General features: G+C 52.6%; 1 protein-coding gene across 6 annotated transcripts in view; it reads right to left on the bottom strand.

Annotated features, from left to right (window-relative positions):
- The window catches only part of PLEKHM1 (pleckstrin homology and RUN domain containing M1), a 55861-nt gene extending 33203 nt beyond the window's left edge, over positions 1-22658 (bottom strand). For 2 of the 6 annotated variants that reach the window (XM_050935064.1, XM_050935066.1), the window contains exons 1-3: positions 22592-22654; positions 12728-12898; positions 5646-5766 (exon numbers count right to left, since the gene is read on the bottom strand). The gene's annotated coding sequence lies outside the window, so the exon portion shown is untranslated. Of the gene's footprint in view, positions 1-5645; positions 5767-12727; positions 12899-22591 lie in introns of all 6 variants that reach the window. The other 4 variants (XM_050935060.1, XM_050935061.1, XM_050935062.1 and 1 more) reach the window with 4 other exon arrangements.
- Between the last annotated feature and the right edge of the window lie 2220 nt (positions 22659-24878).

Genomic DNA, 24878 nt, shown 5'->3' with positions numbered 1-24878 from the left:
GACATTTACAATAGCAGAGGCCTGGAGATACCTGTCACTGTTGTACGTACTGCACTACTGCTGAGAAGATTCAATCAGGATCTGAGCTCCACTGTGCCAGGCCCTGCACAAACTGACGCTTTCCCTGTCCCAACACGTGAACGTGCCACTTGGCCACCAGTCTCCTCCCTTGCAGGTACTAGTGCCACCAGCCACAAATTCAAAGTGAGACAGGTGATGTAACCCTACCCTACAACTGTCATCCCCAAAATCCAGTGTATGGCCACTAATGCGAGTGCAGATTGAAGGTAATCTGGAGTAATCTTATGGCTTTCATGGCAGTCATAAAATCCTGGGTTAACCCAGAAGACCCAACTGCATGGACCTTGAAAGCAGCAAAGAGTCCTGTGGCATCTTATAGACTAACAGACGTTTTGGAGCATGAGCTTTCGTGGGTGAATACCCACTTCGTTGGATGCATGTAGTCTAGGCATTGTCTACATGCATCCGACGAAGTGAGTATTCACCCACGAAAGCTCATGCTCCAAAACGTCTATTAGTCTATATGGTGCCACAGGATTCTTTGCTGCTTTTACAGATCCAGACTAACACGGCTACCCCTCTGATAATGGACCTTGAAGTCACTCATTACAATAAGTCTGGGCTACTTCCATACAAGCCAGATGGCACTTCCATCAACACTGATGGAAATCAGAGATGCAGCCAAGTGGCTTATATAGCACAATTATTTCCAGTTTATCCCCATCTGTGCTAGGCCCTGCACAAACATGACAGTATCATTATTCACACTTAAGGTCTGGCTCCTGGAATCACATGAGAACCAACTAAAAAAAAAAAAACCAGAACATTTTTCGTTTTTACAGTAGCAGAGAAAAGTTGGAGACATGTACGCTAAAGGCACAAAAACAAGGCAAGCAAAAAGAACTCAAAATGTATTATTTTTGAATCTCATTGATTGGAAGGGCCAGACTCACGATTTCTGAATGCTTGTGGTTGGCAATGCTTCTCCTGTCAAACAGAGAGTGGACAAACTCAAGGGAACCAACTTCTGGAATAGAGCACCTCCTCCTACATGCAAACAGCCTGACTTCCCTCAGGTCATGCTAAACCTGGTATCCATCTTGCGAAAGCTATGCTAATACAGATCAAGCCAGCCAGGTCTGCACTACACAGGCAAATACCCAAGATTAAACCACGGAGAGTGTATGGAAGTGAAGGCAGCTATAAAAAATGAAAAACAAACCAACCAACATTTATAACAAATAGAAGTTGGGGAAGTTGATATTAATGACTGGATTTCTGAAGGACCATTAGTAGGGTCCATCCTATGCAGGTCAGTGTCATCCAAGCAGAGAGGGGGAAAATTCATAGTCCCATTTTTGAGGCTTTAAAAACGCTTTAGAGCAACTCTACCCCATGTGAAACACCAGAGGCCAGATTCTCAACCGAGCTCAGCACTGAGCAGCTCCCGTTGCTCTCAGTGGGAGCTGCTGGGTCTGAGTACTGGGAAAATCTGGTCACAAAGGCCTTGCAGCCTCCCAGAGCAGCCCCTGCTCCATTCGTCAGTATGGGACACTGATACCCACACACTCAGAAGTATTCAGGCACCTAATGCCCATTGAAATCAATTGAGAGTTAGGTACCTACAGTCAATGTCTTTTATGGATCTGAGCCTCAGGGCTTATCTCTCCCCTTCTCCCAACAGAGGAGCTTCTCCATCCCATTCAGATGAGAGTCACCTGGGACCTTCCACCCAGTTTTAATAACTGTCATTTGAATGGACTTTTCGAAACACTCAGATTTGCAAAGGGCGGAAATATTTGACAGAGAGCAGTTCCGTCAGTCTCACGAGCGCCAGGCTAATGCTGTGTGTCAGCTCTGGGTGAGAAACAGCAGGGCCCCCCTGCCCATTCAGAGGGCATCTGGTTACAAAACTGAGTTGTTCTTCAAAAATACAAACCCTTCCCTCACCATCTTCCTACACGGCGACACACTGAATAAGGGACACATCTATGGAAATGCTGCCAGGTTCATTTGCTGTTCAAGATCAGTAGTTCAGAGGGGTTCTACATTCTCATCAGTAATTCCGGGAAATCCTATGGTCTGGGTTACTCAGACAGGCGGACAAGATGATCACTGTGGTCCCATTTGGCCTTATCTATGAATAATGATGGGCTCTGTAGACAAAACGGATCACCTCAACACTTCAAACCAAACTACGCTGCTGCTGCAGCTTTTTCCTCCCTACACAAACAAGGGGACATGTGCCAGATCAGCAACTCAGATGCAGAGGTTCATTTTGTAGAACTCTTCAAACAAACACAGAGAAAACATTTTAAAAATCCTGTTGCCAACACAGGCAACAGCACTTTGCAAGGCAGTTTGGAAAACAATTAAAACCACACAGAAGTGATTCAGTTCATTCCCTGGAAATCCACAGCTATGACTTTGGAACTGATTTAAAAGAATACGATTCAGAATGGACGAACTACAGGGGCACCCAAACCTAACAAATCTGCACAGGAAATTGGCACATGGTTTCCTTGTTAACAATCAACACTCAAACACTGCTCAGGCAGAGCACACCTAGGAACACATAAGGAAAGTAGAATTAAGATCAACACTATGGAGTCCTCTTACCTTAGGATGTGGAGATTGCTATTAAGAGAGACAGACAAGCCACGTATATATTGATTAACCAAGCCAAATGGGTTCCAAGTTCTAAAGTATGGGCATATCTGACCACGTATATCCTTCAGAAATTAATTACATGTTAAAAACAATAGTATCGAAAAAGAGGCCAGACTCTCCCCAACAGATTTCCTTCCTGGAGACAGGATCCTGGATGAACTTACACAGACTGGCTTCCCTGTTTTAAACCTCATTGATGACAAGTAGCTGCTCACATGGTTTGGATGGAAAACAATAACCGACGATGACAGCGTTACCCAGTGACTCAAAGCCTGGAAACCGAGTCAGTCATTCTCCAAGTATGAGCACCTTGGAAGTTACCCTCCACCCAGAGAAAATTAAGGAGCTTGCACACCAGCCACACCAAACAGCTCTTTCCTGCTGTCAATGTAGCCCTCTTCTCCGCCCACAGTATGACAAGGAATAAGCAGTTGTCAGCACCATCACCAGGAAAAGCTTTCCCATCAAAACCAGAATGACACCCACCTCCAAAACCTACCTCCAGCAGAGATTTCTGTACCCCGAAAAGGTCAGAGACTCATGAAGCCCACTAGGTACTTGCTATTGCCAACCTATTTTAGTACTCAGGTACTGTATTACAAGGATGGGTGGCGGCACACAACAATCTGCTAAACAGCAGCACAGTGTTGGGAATCAACATTCTGGGACAGGGAGCACTGACTAATGGTTACAGTAGTGATTACAGAGAGGACAGACAAGCATGTAGATACAAGAGAGTGAATATCCTGGCCTACGCAGATGATCTGGTCCTCATTGCAGAAAACCCTAAGAGTCTCCAACAAATGCTTGGCATCACCAGCCAGGCTGCCAACTGGATGGGACTCCGCTTCAGCACCAGGAAGTGTGCATCCCTGCACATCAATGGCAGTAGAAGGGATTCGGTCCAGGTTACGTCTTTTCAGATCCAGGGTGAGCCTATCATCTTCCTTGAGGACAGACAAGTGTACCAACATCTCGGCATACCGATGGGTTTCCACATCCAGCAGACACCTGAGGATACCATCACAGAGATCCTACTAGATGTGGCCAGGATCAACTCTTCCCTACTGGCACTGTGGCAGAAGATCAACGCCTTGAACACCTTTCTGATCCCCGTATCTCATTTGTCCTGAGAAGATCTGCCATGACAAAGGTACCTCTGAACAAGGCAGACACCACCACCGGCAGCTGGTGAAGAAAGGGATGTTTCTTCCCCAAAGGACCAGCAATGAACTGGTGTATATCTCGCACAGGCAGGGTGGCACCAACATCCCTCGAATGGGTGATCAGTGCGATGTTGCTGTATCACTCACACCTTCCGCCTTCTGACATGCCCAGACACCATGGAGAGGAACATCACGGATGTCATCAAGAAGTGAATTGTCAGGACCCCCTCCAACCAAGATGTCGCCACCTACCTGAGCGGCTTGCTGGAAGGTGAATTTGGGAGAGACAGGGGAGACTTTGCTTCTCTCTGGACTCGTGCCCCCAATGCTACACGACAACTGGAGAAGCGTATCAGCTGCCACTGGATGTGGTGCGAGGAATGCCAGGAGCTGGGAGTCCTGGTGCCACAGGTGAACAATACAGATCACACTATCATCACTCTGAGAGCTAAAACCATGCTGGAGAGGAACCTGAAGGATGTCATCCACTGTCCATATGTAAAAAACCTGAAATGGAAGCCGGACCAGGGCAAGGTGTTCGAGGTGATGTGCAAGTGGAACGCCAGCAACCAGTTCCTCCCTAGGGGCAACTTCATCCGATTTGCTAACTGAAAGTTCATCCACAGGGCCCAGCTCAACTGCATCCCACTGAACAGAACCGTCTGCCACGGGAATTGGGACAAGCGATGTAGGAAGTGAGGCTACGCCAATGAGACGCTACCCAATATCCTGTGTAGCTGCAAGATCCATTCGAGAGCTTGGCAGCTGTGATACAACGCCACCCAAGATCGCCTGGCCAGAGCCATCCCACCACCTGTGGGGAAGGTTGCCGTGAACGCCACCATTCCTGGAACCGACAGCCAACTGCGACCAAACATCATCATCACCAACAAAGACTGGAAGAAGATCGTCATGGTGGACATCACAGTGCCATTAGAGAACAGCACCCCAGCTTTCCATGATGCCCGGGCTTGAAAGGTGGAGAAATATGCCCCTCTGGCCAAAACCTTGAGAGCTAAGGGTTCCAGGTCCAGACACATGCACTGATCGCCGGAGCCTTAGGTACATGGGACCCCAGTAATGAGTGAGTGCTGAGAGAATGTGGAATCGGTCAGCGCTATGTTCAGCTGATGTGGCAACTCATAGTGTCAGACACAATCAGGTGGTCAAGGGACATCTACATAGAACACATCACCGGACATGGGCAATATCAGGAGGAATGAGTTGGACGCCGATGAGAAGGGCAGTCAGGAAAGTAACTGAAATACTTTCCTCATGGATTGTATTTTCTAAATGGATGACCTACCTAATTCTCAATTACTGAGGGACAATCTCCACTCATTGATATATTTGGTTTTCCACAACCAAATCTCTGTACAACTTTTCATGAGGGATGTACCCGAGTACTCAGATTCTAATATCTAAACTGTATTGTTAAACCTATTTACCTAAATTTGGGTTATTGCTGATTATGTACTCTATGTATCATATGACTTTTAAAAACAAACTATACCCAGATGTGCAGACACTCTTTTCCCAACCTATGAATTATATAATTTTTTTAACATTAGCTTTAATAAAATGTTTAAAACTGTTCTTATCAGCATCTGTGGCTCAGCAGTTGAAACTTCTATTCCAAGCTCTGCCATAAGTGCAAACCCACTTCTAACCAAGGCCTGGTCTACACTGGGTGGGGGCGGGGGGGGCGGGCATGGGGTCGATGTAAGATATGCAACTTCAGCTATGGGAATAGCGTAGCTGAAGTTGAAGTATCTTATTTCGACTTACCTCCCGTCCTCATGGCATAGGATCGATGGCCGCGGCTCCCCCGTCGACTCCGCTTCCGCCTCTCGCCCTGATGGAGTTCTGGAGTCGATGGGGCACATGTTCGGGGATCGATTTATCACGTCTAGATGAGACACAATAAATCAATCCCTGGTAGATCAATCGCTACCAGCCGATCTGGCGGGTAGTATGGACGTACCCTTATTTATAGAATTGGTAAGAGACACTTGCCTGCCTCCTACAGCTGGGAGTACAAGACTTTCCTAAATAGCAACGGTTGTGAAGTGCACAGAAATATCAACACTGGTCAGTGGAAGAAGCAAAACTCTAACTCATGGCCTCCTGGATCCCAGCACAGCCATAGCTAAAAGGTATTGTGAGGGAAGTCTCTCTCTCCCCACCACCCCATCTCCCTGAGCAATCCTGAGGCACAACACTGAGGGCTACAGGACAGTCCTTTCAATTCATAGGCTGTCCCACCAAAAATGGAAGAGGGGGGAAAGCCATAGCATGAGAAAGCCCATCCTGGAACAGCTCCAAAGCTAGTGACTGAACATGAGCTGAGTGACCGATGCTTGCACCATACCTCTGAGGTCAATTTGGCCGCCATAGGCCAGAAAACACAGACTGCACTTGACGGACAAGCATGGTGGTGAACATAGAATCTCGTCCAGCTGCTAACAAAACCAGCATTTTCAGCTTAAAATGCTGCAGCCACAGCTGCACCCCAAGTCAGGGAGCCCACCTACTTGCACAAATGCTAATGCATTCCATACGTTCCTCATTCAGGACAACACAGTGAAGCACACAAAAGACAGGACATGCAGAGTTGATGATGAATGTTCAACAGTGCCTTTAATTATGTGATCATATAACAGTCTCTCTCAAATGCAGCAAAAGGAGAGTTTTCACCTGCACACACACGTAACATGTAATTCGCGAGTGCTGCAGACAAGCGGAAGTTCTGTGGCTTGTGTTATACAGCTCAGACTAGACAATGATGGTGGTTCCTTCTTACCTTGGAACCTATGAATCTATTGTGGCAGAGCTCTGACCTTGCCCCCGTGGGTCCTGCGCTTCTACGCAGTTTATGCTAGCCTTAGTGGCCCACTGTGACCCTCCACGTAGCCCTTCTCTCTCTAGGTCCAGGGTTACAGTCTACTGAGCCCTTTTCATCATAGGCCTGCAAGGAGGTTGGTGAGAGAACTCCCACAGTCTCTGTTGTCCCTGGGGGCTTATTTCAGAACAGTTTAGCCTCCTGTCCTGACAGGAGCCTGACTTCCCCTCCCAGGAGATGTTCCTGTAGTGGTGGATTGGGGGGAACCTGGACCTGCCCTCTACTCCGGGTTCTGGCTCAGGGACCCTAATGGTAGCAACCGTTGGCAGCCGACCTTTCACTGCCAGAGTTGCTACATTTCCCTGGGCCACTTCCCCACAGCTCTCCTGCTTCTTCTTATCTTAGGGCTCCCTTACCGATGGTTTGGGGGTGTCTTCATTAACCAGCCCTTCAGCCGCACTTCCTCTCCTCTGGCTCCCCTCTGCCTGACTGGAGTGAGCCCTGTTATAGTATCAGTGGGGCCTTAATTAGAGTCAGGTGGTCACATTAGCTTAATGGCCTCACCTGACTCTTTGCAGGTTAGAGTCAGGTGTTCTCATTAGCCTGGAGCAGCCCCTGCTTTGGTCAGTCAGGGAACAGAAAACTGTTAATCCAGTGGCCAGTATATCTGCCTTCTGCTATTCTGCCGTACCCAACTGGCCTGGGTCTATCACATGTCCCCCCCCTCCTGCTCAACATCAAGGGGTTGGGCATCTTGGGACGCCAGACAGTGTACGCGTGATAAGCCATCGACATTGCCATGGCGACTCCCTGCTCTGAGCTCTATGCGGAACTGGAAAGGTTGGAGGGATAAGAACAACCTGGCTACCCTTGTGTTCTTTTCCTTGCTCCGTTGCTTTCACTGAAGAGGGGTATGGTCAGTCACAAGGATAAATCTGCACCCCAGCAGGTAATAATGCAATGTTTCCATGGCCCATTTTATGGCAAGGCAATCTCTCTCTACTACTGCAGATTTTGTTCCCTCGGAAGGAGTTTCCTACTGAGGTAGAGAATTGGGTGTTCCTCCTCCCCAACCATCTGTGACAGGACGGCCCCTAACCCTACCTCAGATGCATCTGTCTGTAGGATGAAGTCCTTGTTGAAATCTGGGGCTATCAATACAGCGTTACTGCAGAGGCGAATGCCCTCTCTGCTGTATCGGACCATCTGACTGGATCAGGATCATGGGCCTTCACTAAGTCCGTTAGGGGACTTGCCCTTGTAGCAAAATGAGGGATGAAAAACCGGTAATACCCACCCACCCCTAGGAATGCTCAGACCTGCTTCTTATGACTCGGCCGAGGCCAATTTTGGATGGCCTCTAACTTATTCAGTTGGGGTTTTACCAGACCTTTTCCTACCACGTAGCCAAGATATTTGGCCTCTGTGAAACCTACAGTGCACTTAACAGGGTTCGCCGTAAAGCCAGCTCGCCTGAAGGTATCAAGGACTGCCCCCACTTTTTCCAAGTGGGTCTCCCAGTCTGGGGTATGAATCACCACGTCATCCAAGTAGGCCGCAGCATAACTGGTATAGGGGCATAATAACTTGTCCATTGTCCATGAGGTGCTGAAAGGTAGCTGGAGCCCCATGTAGTCCAAACGAAAGGACCGTATATTGGAAGAGACCCTCTGGTGTAGAAAACGCCATCTTTTCCTTTGCATCTTTGGCCAGGGGAATCTGCCAGTACCCCTTTGTCAAGTCTAAGGTTGTCAAGCACCGGGCATTCCCCAGACGATCCACTAGTTCGTCTATGCGGGGTATAGGGTAGGCATCAAACTGGGATATCTCGTTTAGTCGACGGAAGTCGTTGCAGAACCTTGTGGTGCCATCAGGTTTGGGCACCAACACTATTGAGCTGGATCACTGACTGTGGGATTCTTCTATGACCCCCATCTCCTGCATTTTCCTGACTTCTGCTTTTATTTCCTCCCTTTTGGCTGCTGGCACCCGGTAGGGCCTCATAGTTACTCTGGCCCCAGGGTTTGTGATGATGTGGTGATATGTCCTGGTTGTGCTACCCGGCTTTGTCAAGAATACATCTTGACATCGGGCAATCATCTCAGTTACCTCTTTCTTCTGAACTGTTGTTAGATCAGGAGACACCCTCACCTGTTCAGGATTTTTGTTTCCTGGGTGCAGCTCTTCTCGAATCACTGTGCATGCCTCTCACGCATGCCATCGTTTCAGAAGGTTGACGTGGCATATCTGCTCTACTTTTCGACATCCTGGTTGTCGCACCTTGCAATTTACTTTTCCTATGGGTTCAACTATTTCGTAGGGCCCTTGCCACTGGCCAACAGCTTACTTTCGGCCGTGGGTACCAGTACCATTACTCGGTCACCAGGTTGAAACTGACGAAGCTTGGCTTGACGGTCGTAGTAGGTTCTCTGGGCCTCCTGGGCCTTCTCTAGGTGCTCCCTCACTATGGGAGTGACCCGGGCTATCCGGTCCCTCATCCGTAGTACATGTTCTATTATGTTCTTCCCCTCACAGGGTTCCTCCTCCCAAATTTCCTTGGCTGTGTCTAGGATGCCTCGGGGGTAGCGTCCATACAACAGCTCAAAGGGGGAGAATCCGGTGGAAGCTTGGGGGACCTCACGGATGGTGAACACGAGGTACGGTAGCAGGTTGTTCCAATCTTTCCCATCATTGCTTACCACCTTTCTTATCACGGACTTGAGGGTTCAGTTAAATCTTTCCACCAGACCATCGGTTTGTGGATGGTAAACCGAGGTCTGCAGGGTATGGACATGGAGCAGGGAACACAAGTCCTTCATCAACTTGGACATGAATGGTGTTCCCTGGTCTGTGAGGATTTCTTTTGGTAGCCCTACCCAGGCAACAATTGCCACTAATTCTTTGGCAATGCTCTTGGAAGCTGTGTTTCATAAGGGGACAGTTTCTGGGTACCTGGTTGCATAGTCTAGGATGTCAAGCACATACTGGTGGCCTTGGGTCCTTTTCTCTAGCGGCCCCACAAGATCTATGGCGATCCGCTCGAACGGAACTTCGACGATCAGCAGGGGTACCAGAGGAGATCTTAGATGTGGATGAGGGCTGTGCAGTTGACATTTGGGGCAAGAGGCACAGTACCGCTGGACGTCTTCATGTACCCCCGGCCAGAAGAACCTGCGTAAGATTCGCGCCTGGGTCTTCTCCATTCCCAAGTGTCCTCCAAAAAGGTGATTGTGAGCCAGGCTTAATATTGACTTCTGGTGTTTCCGGGGGACTAGGAGCTGATGTACCTCTTGCTCCTGCATTTGCACGACCCGGTATAGGAGATTCTTCTTGATCACAAAATAAGGCCCTGGTCCCCGGGCCTTGCCCTCTATGGGTACCCCATCCATCTCAGCCACCTCCTTCCTGGCATTCTCATACCTTGGGTCTTCCACCTGATCCCGTCCAAAAGTGTCTCTCTCTGGGCTTAACAGCCCAAACTCTGAGGGATCTGTCTCTGCCCTCTCAGCTGGCTCCATGAGGTTGGGGTTGGAAGAGGTCTCTGACCCCTCCTCTGTCTCAGGGCCCTCCCCTTCAGTTGCCCGTGTACATCTGCCTACACAGGCGACCCTCTGTCCTTGTATCTGGATTCGGACACCCAAGGCCTTGGCGCCCCTTCTTTCTCTTTTGGTCTTCCTGCCTTTCCCTGGGACATTTCTGTGAAAAATGGGAGGAGACATTCTGCCGCGGAAGCCTCCTGAAGTTCAGGGAGCTCCTCTCCCTCCAATTCCTCTGGTGGAAGCAAGTTTCCAAACCCGGGGAAATCTCTACCTATGAGCACGGGGTATGGGAGGTTTGGAGCTACCCCTGCTTTCACCCCAGTGATTTTCCCTGAATTTCAATTTTTTACTGGTATGATGGGGTAGTAGCTAACAGTCCCATGGACACAGGTTACCCCCATATACTTGGCCTGCATTAACTGGCTGCACTTCGCTAATTTACCAGAAATCAGGGTGATAGCACTCCCCGAGTCTACGAGTGCCATGGTTTCTACCCCATTCCACTTTACCTGCCTTGCATATTTATGTGGGGTGACTGCGACCCCTCAATATTGAGTATGCTGGATGGGTGTGCCCCATTCCCCAGATTACACTGCATTGGCTCTATGACATTGGGGCACTGGGCAGCTATGTGCCCCCAACTCCCCGCACCCATAACACCTATAATTGCTTCTAGTCACTCCCCTATCACATGGGTTAGGGGGGTTAGACCCAGGGTTCCCATGACTCAGGCCTTCCCCTACCTTCTGGGTTCCCGACTGGTTTTCAATCTCCCTCTTCTTCCACCTAGGACTTCTTGGGGATTTCGCTGCCTGACCCTCCACGGTCGGGGTCGAGTGTTTGATTCATGAGGGGCCTTCCTTGGGTAGTTGGGTTAATTCCCTCTCTGTCATCCATCTTTCCACCAATGTGATCATTTCGTCATAGGTGGATGGATCCTTCTGGCAGACCCATTTGCACAGATCTGGTGGTAGACCCCGCATGTAATTGTCCACGACCAAAGTCTCTAAAATCTCCTCCGGGCTGCATGCCTTGGGCTGTAACCACTTCCGAGCGAGGTGTATGAGGTTGAATAGTTGGGACCTTGGAGGTTTGTTCTCCCTGTATTTCCACTCCTGGAACCTCTGGTCCCATACTGCTGCTGTCACTCCGAATCGTGCTAGGATCTCTGCCCTCAGCCAGGAATAGTCAGCGGCATCCTTAGCGAGCAGATCAAAGTAGGCCTTCTGGGCCTCTCCGCACAAGAAAGGGGCAAGAATGCTGGCCCACTGCTCCAGGGGCCATGCCTCACGCTGTGCAGTCCTTTCAAATGAGAGGAGATACGCCTCTATATCATCATCTGCCGTCATCTTAGGCAGATAATCGGTAGCCCTCAGGGTTCGCGTCTCATTGGACCCCCAGGCCTAGGTGGTGAAGATCTTCAGCTGGTCCACAACCTCGCACAGGAGGGCTCGATCTTGGGTCGCCTGTCTCATTAATAATTGGTTGGTTTCCTGCTGTAACCTCATGGACTCCTGTTGTGTCGTCGCATGAGCCCAGGTTGCCTCCTGCTGGGCCGCTGTGGCTTGCACCAGCGCTCTCACCACCTCCTCCATGGTGGTACAAACAAAAAACCCACAACCAAAAACCCTAGTGCACTTTTTTTGTTTTGTGTTTAGTAAAACCTCTTTTTTCCACCATGCTGTGAACAATCATGATCCCATCGCTCACACCAGTTGTGGCAGAGCTCTGACCTTGCCCCGTGGGTCCTGCGCTTCATGCTAGCCTCAGTGGCTCACTGTGACCCACCACGTAGCCCTTCTCTCTCCAGGGACAGGGTTATAGTCTACTGAGCCCTTTTCATCATAGGCCAGCAAGGAGTTTGGTGAGAGAACTCCGGGTTCCAGCCCAGGAACCCTAATGGTAGCAGCTGTTGGCAGCCGACCTTTCACTGCCAGAGTTGCTACATTTCCCTGGGCCACTTCCCCACAGCTCTCCTGCTTCTCCTTTCTTCACTCTTACCTTAGGGCTCCCTTAATGATGGTTTGGGGGTGTCTTCATTAACTAGCCCTTCAGCCGCGCTACCTCTCCTCTGGCTCCCTGGCTCTCCTCTGCCTGACTGGAGTGAGCCCTTTTTATAGTATCAGTGGGGCCTTAATTAGAGTCAGGTGGTCACATTAGTTTAATGATGGTCTCACCTGACTCTTTGCAGGTTAATTAGAGTCAGGTGCTCTCATTAGCCTGGAGCAGCCCCTGCTCTGGTCAGTCAGGGAACAGAAAACTGCTAATCCAGTGGCCAGTATATCTGAATTCTGCTATTCTGTTGTACTCAGCTGGCCTGGGTCTATCCCACTATGAACTCAAGAGTTCCTGTGTTCTTAGGCCTTGTCTACACTGGCAAGTCTCTGCACAGTAAAGCAGCTTTCTGTGGTGTAACTCCCGAGGTGTACACACCGCCAAGCCACTTAGTGTGCAGAAACTCCTCGGCTGCAGCGTTGCAAAAAACCCACCTGCGCTGCATTGCCAGTGTAAACACATCAATTGCTTTCAGCGCTGTAATTGGCCTCTGGAAGTCCCCCATAATCCCTCAGGTGGCCGCTCTGCTTCTTTCCTGGAGACATGCACCTCTCTCCTTTCAAAGCTCCCTTTCTGACCGCCCTTGCTTGCTGTGCTGACCTGCTCTGGGACACAAAGCAAACCATTACTGTGGAATGCTCCTGCCGTTGAACAGAGGCAGGCGTGTGTGTTACAAGACAGCATGCTGACACACTATCCCCCAAACACACTGTCTCCCCCACACACACACACACCCCCCCCCGTCACACACTCTTGCCCATCCACTTCAGTTGAAATGCAGTTGGCAATGCAGTAAGATGCCCATGGAAGAATGGGACTAACAAACCTGCATAATGTGATGCTGTGCCTGCCTCTGGAGGCATTGCAAACCCTTCCCAAAGCACCCTGTGGCCACACACAGTGGGATAGCTATCACAGTGCACCGCTCTCTTTGCCATTGCAAGAGCTGCTAACGTGGATGCGCTCCACCGTCACAAGGAGGACAGTGTGCACACGCAACAGCAGTTCAATTCCAGCGCTTTAATAAAAATGGTATAACTTGCTGTGCAAAAACTTTGCAGTGTAGACATACCCTTACTGTGACATTGTGGAGCCAATAAAAGAATTTAATATGGAGAAATCAGATAAAATTGGGAAATTCCATAGCATTTCAATTGAGTTTAACTCTATCTGGAGAGTGAGGTGGAGTTGTAGACAAAAATACATTGTGCAACTCACAGCTATTGGGATGGGGATTTTCTTCCGTGATTGAACTCACAACCCTGGGTTTAGCAGGCCAATGCTCAAACTCTGAGCTATCCCTCCCCCCAGAATAACATGTTATCTAACGTCCTAGAGAAGTTCAACTGGATTATCTGAGACTACTAAATGAGCACATAATTGGAGAGTGCGCTGCAATGCACATGGCACAAGGAGACAGTTAGGGTTGATGGTTTAATCCTATCTCTGCATTTCCTGGCTTGCCCATGAAATTACTCAGCTTTGCCATGGCAAACACAATTTTAAGCATGGAATTTCCTCATTTAAAAAAATGAGCAGTACAAATAAACAAAGGAAGTTACAAAACCTGAGTGTGTGTGTATGTTGGGTCCATGCCTGGGGCAGTGGTGTGTATGGAGTATGCCTGATTGAGAGGCTCTGCAGTGCATGTAAGCATCCGCATCTAGTCCATACCTAGGATTTGGCCTCTGGAGTTGGTGTAACGTGCCTCGGAGGGAGTGTCTAGCTGAGATAGCACGTGGAGTATGTATAGGTTTGCCTGGGGGTATAGTCTTTGCCCTCTGCCTCTTGCATATTACCCAATCTCTCTGAGCCTGCACACTGCAGTGACAGGCACTATACAACTAGCTACGAGAGACGGACAGACAAAGCGTAACTCAGACATGGACTCCACATTAGGTACATTCAATCCCACCTCTGCCTCTCGGTCTCTGCACATCATTACAGCATGAGCTAAGCCTTCACAAGAAATCCACAGAACCTAAATCATTGAGCTGGCTTCACCCTCTCCAAATAAAACACCATTCCAACATGCCTGAGTGAAACAGGAAGCCTGCCAGCAAGTACTGTCAACGTACTTGTGCCAGCTCTCATTGGCTACATCCAGACTACCCGCCGTATCAGCGGGTTAAAATCGATTGCTCGGGGATCGATATATCGCGTCTAATCTAGACGCAATATATCGATCCCCGAGCGCGCTTATATCGATTCTGGAACTCCATGAATCCCAACGGAGTTCCGGAATCGACAGGGAGAGCTGCAAACATCGATCCCGCGCGGTGTGGACGGGTGAGTAATCCGATCTTAGATATTCGACTTCAGCTACGTTATTCACGTAGCTGAAGTTGCGTATCTAAGATCGATTCCCCCCCCATAGTGTGGACCAGCCCACTGAGCTAGCGTGCTAAAACGGCAGTGCAGCTGGGGTCCCACAGACAGCGCCCAGGAGGCTCAGGCAGGTCTGGACTCAGCACGCTGCTAGTCCACTATTTTTAGCGCACTAGCTAGATAAGAGCTAGCATGAGAGCTGGGAATCACCCCCCCAGCTCCAAGTACAGACTCAGCCTTAGCGTGAACTCAGACAAGGTGAAACTCCACCTGTGCAGAAACAGAATGACTCGTCCAATCTGCTGGGATCCATTTCAGTGGTGCTGCATCCTGCTCCCGTCACTTCCAGGTACTAATCTCCCTGGAATGCAGCAGCGTCACCTGCCCGGCAGGTGAGCATTCCTGCATTCCAAGGGGATGATCTCCTTCTCCTCTTCCTCTGTCCAGTCACAACAAAAGAATTGGAGCAAGGGCAGTGACTGAAATCTTCTTAGCCAGAGAGTGAAGAGTGCAGTCTGCTCCACCAGACCAGGGGCACTCATCTTCATTTCCTGGGGACTTTCGGAACAGCAGCAATCCCATCACGATTCTCCTGCTGACCCAAGTTCCCCGGAGAATGAAGAGGCAGCCTCAGAGTCTCCCTGCAGCACTCGGTGGGTTGGGAGGGGGCAGGATTAAAGACCAGGACCACCAAAAAGGTAGGAGGCTCCAGTTACTGGCACACTCCGCTTAAAGGGCCCTCACATTCTCGAGCACATATGCAGGCAACTATCCGCACTGCAGCACTTATCCAGGTGAGCAGGGGTCTCAGTGAGGCCCACAATTCACTATAATCCAATTCTTCGGCAGGAAGAGAATTTCATGAACTCCGCCTCTGTGCCCATTCAGGTCTGCCCTAGAAAGGTTCCCCTCCAAGACTGTCCCCTGCAAGTGGCAGCATCTCTGAGCTAGTGGCCTCCATGATCTGCAGTCAGAACAGAGCTGTGTAGGGGCCACGGAGAACTACAGGCTCCTCAATCATGTGCTATGTGCTTTGGGGAGTACGCATCCTGCACCTTAAACTGTGACGCTGAAGCTCCAGCTGCGGGATAGGTGAAGCAGAAAATAGAGCACAAGGCGTGGTCACTTTTGAAACAATCCGTGATATCATGCCAAAGGAGCAGCAGGAAACCCCATAAGAAGGTGGCAGGCCACGCTCCACTGAATGCACCAATAGCAAAGAAAAAGTCCAATTAGCTGTGCCAGACTCCTGCTCTTGGGAGGTGTGGGGAGGGGAGATGCTGGGAGAGCACAGAGACAAACCTAATGCAGCTGCCAAGTGGGGTAGAAACAGGGGGGGCTCCAGGCCCCAGCACGCCAAGCGCGTGCTTGGGACGGCATGCCGCGGGGGGCGCTTTGCCAGTCACCAGGAGGGCAGCAGGCAGGGCTCCGATGGACCTCTCACAGGCGTGCCTGTGGAGGGTCCGCTGGTCCTGTGGCTTCGGTGGAGCCGCGGGACCAGTGGACCCTCCGCAGGCACGCCTGCGGAAGGTCCACCGGAGCCGTGGGACCGGCAAGCGGCAGAGCGCCCCCCGTGGCATGACGCCGTGCTTGGAGCAGCGAAATGTCTGGAGCCGCCCCTGCGTAGGAAGCAACTCCTGGCAGAGAACCTGACTCTTCCTCTGCTCCATCCACTCAGCACTGCAGGATGCTGCATGGCCTACTGACATCCCCTAGCCAGCTCAGCTCCAACTGGCAACAGCACCCCACACAAAACACTACTGTGTAGATTTGCAGAATGGTGCTGCACCACTGACGCCCTAGGGAAATCTACCACCTCCCTGCAAAGGAAATTTACTCCTCTCTTGAGATACTGCCTGATCTGCTCAGCACTTCTCTTAGCATCATCTTTTAAACCCAAAGGGACAGCTGCAGCTGGGGATGGAAGACCCCCATTACTACTAGACAAATTAGAGGATTGGGCCAAAAGAAATCTGATGAGGTTCAACAAGGACAAGTGCAGAGACCTGCACTTTGGATGGAAGAATCCCATTCACTGTTACAGACTAGGGACCGAATGGTTAGGCAGCACTTCTGCAGAAAAGGACCTAGGGTTACAGTGGATGAGAAGCTGGATATGAGTTGACAGTGTGCTCTTGTTGCCAAGAAGGCTAACGGCATTTTGGGTTGTATAAGTAGGGGCATTGCCAGCAGATCGACGGACATGATCATTCCCCTCTATTCAACATTGGTGAGGCCTCATAGAATCATAGATTATTAGGGTTAGAAGGGACCTCAGGAGATCACCTTGTCCAACTCCCTGCTCAAAGCAGGACCAATCCCCAAATGGTCCCCCCCAAAGGATTGAACTCACAATCCTGGGTTTAGCAGGCCAATGCTCAAACCACTGAGCTATCCTCATCTCATACAGAGTACTGTGTCCAGTTTTGGGCCCCACACGACAAGAAGGATGTGGAAAAATTGGACAGAGTCCAGTGGAGGGCAACAAAAATTATTAGGGGGCTGGAGCACAAGACTTATGAGGAGAGGCTGAGGGAACTGGGATTGTTTAGTCTGCAGAAGAAAAGAATGAGGAGGGATTTGAGAGCTGCTTTCAACTACCTGAAAGGGGGTTCCAACAGGAGCGGCTCTAGACATTTCGTCGCCCCAAGCACGGCGTCATGCCACGGGGGGCACTCTGCCGCTCGCAGGTCCCGCGGCTCCAGTAGACCTCCCACAGGCGTGCCTGCGGATGGTCCACCGGAGCCGCAGCACCAGGGGACCCTCCGCAGGCACGCCCGCGGGAGGTCCGCTGGAGCCGCGGGACCAGCGGACCCCCTGCAGCCATGCCGCTGAAGGCACTCTGACTGCTGCCCTCCCGGTGACTGGTAGAGCACCCCCCGCGGCATGCCGCCCCAAGCATGCACTTGGCGTGCTGGGGCCTGGAGCCGCCCCTGGGTTCCAAAGAGGATGGATCTAGACTGTTCTCAGTGGTACCAGATGGTAGAACAAGGAATAACAGTCTCAAGTTGCAGTAGGGGAGGTTTAGGTTGGATATTAGGAAAAACTTTTTTACTAGGAGAGTGGTGAAGCACTGGAATGGGTTACCTAGGGAAGTGGCGGAATCTTCTTCCTTTGAGGTATTTAAGGTCAGGCTTGACAAAGCCCTGGCTCGGATGATTTAGTTGGGTGGGAACCTGCCTTAGCCCTGCTGTGCACCACTGTCACTCCAGAGCTGCTCAAGGTAAGTGACACCGGGCCAGAGCCTGAACCCCTCCTCTACTCCAACCCCCTGCCCTGAGCACCCTCCTGCACCCCAACCCCCTGCCCTGAGCCCCTTCCTGTACTCTGAATCCCAAACTCCTGCCCTGAGCCCCCTCCTACACTCTGTACTCCCTCCCAGAGCCCTACATTCATGGCCCTGCATGCAATTTCCCCACCCAGATGTGGCCCTCGAGCAAAAAAGTTTGCCCACCCCTGTCATAGACTCTTGGTATTGGAATCACATTTGCACCTCTTTTATGGAGTACTTTCCAGCATCTCCCAATGGCTGAATGAGAATGCAGTGTTTTCTTTTTACAAGTAGCATCTTATTAACAAACTGGAGTTATAAAGTTACAAACCCTGTGCTAACCGTGAAGTTTTCCCTGAGGACAAAGCCATGACATGAAAGTCTGAGTGACAGGGTCAATTCGTCTTGGTGTTGACTTCTCCGTAAGGTTGCTGATTCCTCTCCCCTTCCCCTGCTCCCTCTGTACCTCCCCAAGCCATAGTAAGTCCTCTCTTGAAACTATAACAGGGCTTTGAAATGCAGTTTGACTGAAGATCATAGAATCATAGAATATCAGGGCTGGAAGGGACCTCAGGAGGCATCTAGTCCAACCCCCTGCTCAAAGCAGGACCAGTTCCCAACTAAATCATCCCAGCCAGGGCTTTGTCAAGCCTGACCTTAAAAACCTCTAAGGAAGGAGATTCCACCACCTCCCTAGGTAATCCATTCCAGTGCTTCATCATTCTCATCTGGAGTACTGTGTCCAGTTTTGGGCCCCCCACACGACAAGAAGGATGTAGAAAAATTGGAAAGAGTCCAGTGGAGGGCAACAAAAATTATTAGGGGGCTGGAGCACATGACTTATGAGGAGTGGCTGAGGGAAATGGGATTGTTTAGTCTGCAGAAGAGAAGAATGAGGGAAAATTTGATAGCTGCTTTCAACTACCTGAAGGGGGGTTCCAAAGAGGATGGATCTAGACTGTTCTCAAGTGGTAGCAGATGACAGAACAAGGAGTAATGGTCTCAAGTTGCAGTAGGGGAGGTCTAGGATGGATATTAGGAAAAACTTTTTCACTAGGAGGCTGGTGAAACATTGGAATGGGTTACCTACGGAGGTGGTTTTTAAGGTCAGGCTTGACAAAGCCCTGGCTGGGATGATTTAGTTGGCGTCGGTCCTGCTTTGAGCAGGGTGTTGGACTAGAACCTCCTGAGGTCCCTTCCAACCCTGATAGTCTATGATTCTAAGGCAGCTTACATTGATCTAACACTGTAAGCATTTACACTAAAATGCAGCTCCCACCAATGTAACTTGCCCACGACATCAATTTAACTCCACCTCCGTGAGAGGTGCAGTGCTCAAGTCGATGTAGTTAGGTCACCGCAGTGTAGAAACTGCATGGCTTACAATGACTGCCTTTGAGAAGTCCCCCCACAATGCCCCACACCAACAGTTAAAGCGGTGCAAGTGCTCCTGGTGAGGACATGTACCGCCGCCATAGGGAGCATAGTGTGAGCATGCAAAAGCAGTTTGATTACTTAGGTCAACTACATTTTGTAGGGTAGCCTTGCCTTACAGTGCTGCAGCTTAGCACAAGGGGCGGTAGCTCTGTCTGCGGGAGAGAGTCTTCCTGCCCAAAAAGCGCTGTCCACACCAGTGCTTTTCATCAGCACAACTTTTGATGGTTGGGGTATGTTTTTTCAAAAGTTTTACCAACAAAAGTGCAGTGCAGACAAAGCCTGAGTGAAGATGCTGGCTGCACCGACAGGAGAGCTTCCCCTGAGGTGGTAGCTATGTCGACACAGCGCTGTCTATGCCAGGGTTAAATTGGTATAACTTGGTCACTCCTGAGTGCAGCTATACCGACATAAGTTTGTAGTGTAGACAAGGGCTAAGTCTATTTAGACTATTGAAAAGAAGATGAAGAGGGGACTCGATTGCAATCTATAAGTACCACACAGGGAGCTTTCTGATGCTAGTAGGTTCTTCAACAAAGTCACAAGCTCTAGAGATCAGTAGTTAAGAGTTAGAAAAATAATTTTTAACAGTGAGGGTAACTAATTATTTGAACAGACTATTGAGATATGTGGTAGATTCTCCATCACTTGGAATCATTAAATCAAGGCTGGATGCTTTTCTAAAAGATATGCAGGTTGGATGCAGTGGATGAATTTTTAAGACCCGAATTATGCATCTGCAACCCATACAGGGAGAGAAGAGACATGGAGCTGAATTCAGTGACAACAGAGGAGAGGAGCTAGGAGAGACTGGAGAGCCAACAGTAGTTGGAGGAGAGGAGCTAGGGGAGGTTCGGAAGCTGTCAGTGGCACCCAGAGGACAAACCTAGGTATCAGTGGCATTCAAGACAGTTAGTCTAATCAAGATGGTCAACAAAATTAACTTGCTAATTTTAAGCTCTTTAGAGCAGGGACCATGTCTGTCTCTGTGTTCGTGCAGCACCTATCTCAATGGGACCCTGATCCTGAGCTGGACCATGGGGCATTACTGCAATGTAAGTAATGAACAACAACACATGGACTTAACTGACTAAAAGTCTACACAAGGGAGATACCAGCTCCACGCAAACCAAACACAACAGAAGAATCTGCCCGGGGCTCTTTGCCAGCTGTACCAGGAAAGCCCTGAGACTGGATTTAAGTCTGCAAGTTGGTTGGTGGGGTACGTAAGGGTGGCTTGGATTCAGAGTGATTAGCACGTGCACTCTTCAGCAGTGATTCTCCTTTTCCACAGCTGGATCCCCACAACAGCCAACATCTAACTGAGAGCCAGGCTGTGCCACCTCTCCTTGGACAAGCTGGGAAAGGCGGGAGGGCCACGAGTTCTTAAGGTTTGTTGACAGGGCCAATGACCTGCAGAAATGCCACTTGGGCAACTCAAAGTGTGGTTCCAAAACTAAGCAGCTGAGACTTAGTTAATGAGGAAGCAAAGGCGGCCCTGGGGTGCCTAGGCGGCCCTGAGCCGCCCAGGCAGCCCTGAGCCCAGCTCACTGCAGCTCGGATAGGGTGTGGGAGGGGTCGGAGGCAGCCCTGAGCACAGCTCCCTGCAGCATGGGTGGGAGGAGAAGGTCTGGGGGTGGTAGGGTGCGCGGATCTGGGGCAGCCCCGAGCCCAGTTCCCTGCAGCATGGGTGACAGGGTGGGTCCGGGGCAGCAGGGAAGCCCCAAGATCAGCTCCCTGCAGCACCGGGGGGTGGGGGTCTGGGGCAGGCCCGTGCCCAGCTCCCCACAGCACGGGAGGAGGGGTTCGGGGCAACATGGGGGGGCAGGGCACCCCTGAGCCCAGCTCCCTGCAGCATTGGAGGGTGGGGGGTCCAGGGCACCCCTGAGCTCAGCTCCCCACAGCATGGATAGGGTGTGAAGGGGGTCGGAGGCAGCCCTGAGCCCAGCTCCCTGCAGCATGGGTGGGAGGAGGGGGGTCTGGGGGTGGTAAGGTGCGGGGATCTGGGGCAGACCCGAGCCCAGTTCCCCGCAGCATGGATGGGGGGGGGCGGATCTGGATCAGCCCGGAGCCCAGTTCCCTGCAGCATGGGTGAGAGGGTAGATTCGGGGGTGGCGGGGACCTGGGGAAGCCCCGAGCCCAGCTCCCTGCAGCACGGGGGCGGGGTGTCTGGGGCAGGCCCGTGCCCAGCTCCCCGCAGCACGGGGGGGGGGGGTGTCTGAGGCAGGCCCGTGCCCAGCTGCCCGCAGCACGGGGGGGGTCGGGAGGTCCGGGGCAGGCCCGAGCCCAGCTCCCCGCAGCACGGTGGGGGTGTCCGGGGCAGCACGGGGGGGGGTCCGGGGCAGGCCCGAGCCCAGCTCCCCGCAGCACGGGGGGGGGTCCGGGGCAGCACGGGGGGGGTCCGGGGCAGGCCCGAGCCCAGCTCCCCGCAGCACGGGGGGGGGGTCCGGGGCAGCACGGGGGGGGGTCCGGGGCAGGCCCGAGCCCAGCTCCCCGCAGCACGGGGGGGGGGTCCGGGGCAGGCCCGAGCCCAGCTCCCCGCAGCACGGGGGGGGGTGTCCGGGGCAGCACGAGGGGGGGTCCGGGGCAGGCCCGAGCCCAGCTCCCCGCAGCACGGGGGGGGGGTCCGGGGCAGGCCCGAGCCCAGCTCCCCGCAGCACGGGGGGGGTGTCCGGGGCAGCACGGGGGGGGGGTCCGGGGCAGGCCCGAGCCCAGCTCCCCGCAGCACGGGGGGGGTGTCCGGGGCAGCACGGGGGGGGGGTCCAGGGCAGGCCCGAGCCCAGCTCCCTGCAGCATTGGAGGGTGGGGTGTCCAGGGCACCCCCGAGCCCAGCTCCCCGCAGCACGGGGGGGGGGGGTCCGGGACACCCCCGAGCCCAGCTCCCCGCAGCACGAGGGGGGGTCCAGGGCAGGCCCGAGCCCAGCTCCCTGCAGCATTGGAGGGTGGGGTGTCCAGGGCACCCCCGAGCCCAGCTCCCCGCAGCACGGGGGGGGGGGGGTCCGGGACACCCCCGAGCCCAGCTCCCCGCAGCACGAGGGGGGGTCCGGGGCAGGCCCGAGCCCAGCTCCCCGCAGCACGGGGGGGGGGTCCGGCCGTGCCCTGCCTCCCACGGGCGGCCCCAGGAGACCCCGCAGGGCTGCCCCAGTGCCCGCTGCAGGGGGGCTGCCCCCGCTCCTCACACAGAGCCCGGGCCGCATCCTGATCAGCGGGGGGGCAGACAGGAGGGGGCGGGGGGCTGCGAGGGGCGGGGCGGGCGCGCGCTCACCTGCTCCGCGGTCCCAAGGCTCCGGCCGGGAACCCGGAAGCGCAGGCGCTGCCGAGCGCGCGCCCGCCCGCGTGACCCGAGTCGGCCGGGGGGCGGGGCGGGGCGCTGGCTCCGGCTGAGGCTGCGCTGGGTTGCGCAGGCGGCGGCTCGGGGCGGGAGCTCGGTGGAGACTCCGCCCACCGGGCTGTTACGTCGACATCTCACGTTTGCAACCCGGAAATGGGCGGAGGGAGCCCCCCCTGCATCTGTGCGCGGCGTGCGGGTCGATAGACGTGGCGGGGGCGCTGGCTGGGGGCAGGGGTGAGCGGGGCAGGTTTGTGTAATTTTTGGTGTTGCCCAGAACGGGTCCAAGGCCTGCAAACCGCCCCCCCCCCGCCTGCAGGGTCTGGGAGGGAGTTTGGGTGCAGGAGGGGGCTTGGCTGGTGCACAGTGTTGGGGTGTAGGAGGGGTGCGGGGTGGGCTCTGGGCTGGGGCAGGGGGTATAGGAGGAGGGGTGGGCTCTGGGAGGGAGTTTGGGTGCAGGAGGGGGCTTGGCTGGTGCACAGTGTTGGGGTGTAGGAGGGGTGCGGGGTGGGCTCTGGGCTGGGGCAGGGGGTATAGGAGGAGGGGTGGGCTCAGGGAGGTTGGGTGCAGGAGGGGGCTTGGCTGGTGCACAGTGTTGGGGTGTAGGAGGGGTGCGGGGTGGGCTCTGGGCTGGGACGGGGTATAGGAGGAGGGGTGGGCTCTGGGAGGGAGTTTGGGTGCAGGAGGGGGCTTGGCTGGTGCACAGTGTTGGGGTGTAGGAGGGGTGCGGGGTGGGCTCTGGGCTGGGGCAGGGGGTGTAGGAGGAGGGGTGGGCTCAGAGAGGTTGGGTGTAGCAGGGGGCTTGGCTGGTGCACAGTGTTGGGGTGTAGGAGGGGTACGGGTTGGGCTCTGGGCTGGGGCAGCGGGTATAGGAGGAGGGGTGGGCTCTGGGAGGGAGTTTGGGTGCGGGGTGCAGGCTCTGGGCTTGGGCCGGAGGTTGAGGGGTTGAGGGGTGTGGCCTGCACACCCCTCTGATAGTGTCTCCTACGCGGGAGTTGCAGAGGGTCTCCGTGCGCCGCTGCTCGCAGGCATTGCCCCCGCTGCTCCCATTGGCCACAGTTCCAATGGCAGAGTTGGTGCTCGGGGCGGGGGCAGCATGCAGGGACACCGCAGGGGTTGCTAGCTGCTTCCGGGAGTGGCATGCCACCTAGAGCGAGGGTGAGGAGGAAGCCGCATTAGCCCTGCTGCACTGCCGGTGGTGGTGGCGGGGTTGGGGACGCTCCGGAGGAGGCGCGTGGGGGCAGAAGTTGAGGCTGGGGGAGAGACTCAGCCCTGAACATTGTGCTTTGCCATAGAAAATGTTAAATTACTTTGAAAAATCAGAGGAGGTGACTTAAGTTGGAAATCCAGTCCTGGAGGCACGCAAAAGTAGTGGCACTAACAATGGTGTGGTGATCAAATGAGGCTTTTCCATCCAAATTTTTATTTAGTAAATTGCCATTTTGCGTTCTCCTTCGTTGTGGTTGTTCAGCCAGTTGTCAGACCCAGTGTCACTGCTTGTCCCTGAACCTATAGGTATGTGTGACGCAGACGTGCCCAGGCAGGTATGGTCCTGTGTGCGACCAACCCATCTGCTCAGTATTTCACCAAAGGGGGCCATGGTAGCTCGGTCAAAAACAAAACGAGCTGATTGTCATGGTTATTGGGAGAGGTTTTGATGGGAAATAATTTAAGAAATATGTAAAATATAGAATATTAAAGTGAGACTTGTCACCAAAGGCAAGGTGCGTCTCAGGGCTAATTCAGTCAACGCTGAGAAGAATGGACGTCTGTGGGGCCAGCCACGTTTGCTATCTGAACCAGGTGTAGGCTTGAGGATTTACAAAGACAAAAGAACCCCAAGAAAAGTCTCTGAAATAGGGACCTCTGGCAGGGTAAGAGACAGTGGTCTGTAATTTTATAAGAGATGAAGAAAGAACACAGATTATTATCCGTTACTGAGAAGAAACTCTGCCAGTGGCAGTGTCTCATGAAAGGTAGATGCCAGCATTCTAGACTAAACTAGGACTGACCATTGGGTGAGGGTGAGACCTTATTAGACAGGAAAGTAACTTTTTAATAAGCATAGGCTATAGATTGCATGTTATGTTTTGCTTTCACCTGTAACTATACTTTCCAAACCCTTACATTTGCTTTTATTTGAATCTCAACCCCACACTGTAAAATAAACTTCAGTTTGTTTTTCTCTGTAGATGTGTCTACGGGCCTTGTGCTAAAGAGTGTT

The sequence above is a fragment of the Gopherus flavomarginatus genome, chromosome 25 (genome assembly GCF_025201925.1).
Source record: "Gopherus flavomarginatus isolate rGopFla2 chromosome 25, rGopFla2.mat.asm, whole genome shotgun sequence".
NCBI classification, from domain to species: domain Eukaryota; kingdom Metazoa; phylum Chordata; order Testudines; family Testudinidae; genus Gopherus; species Gopherus flavomarginatus.
The sequence above is the reverse complement of the archived record's forward strand: the minus strand, read 5'-3'. Positions and strand labels throughout refer to the sequence as shown.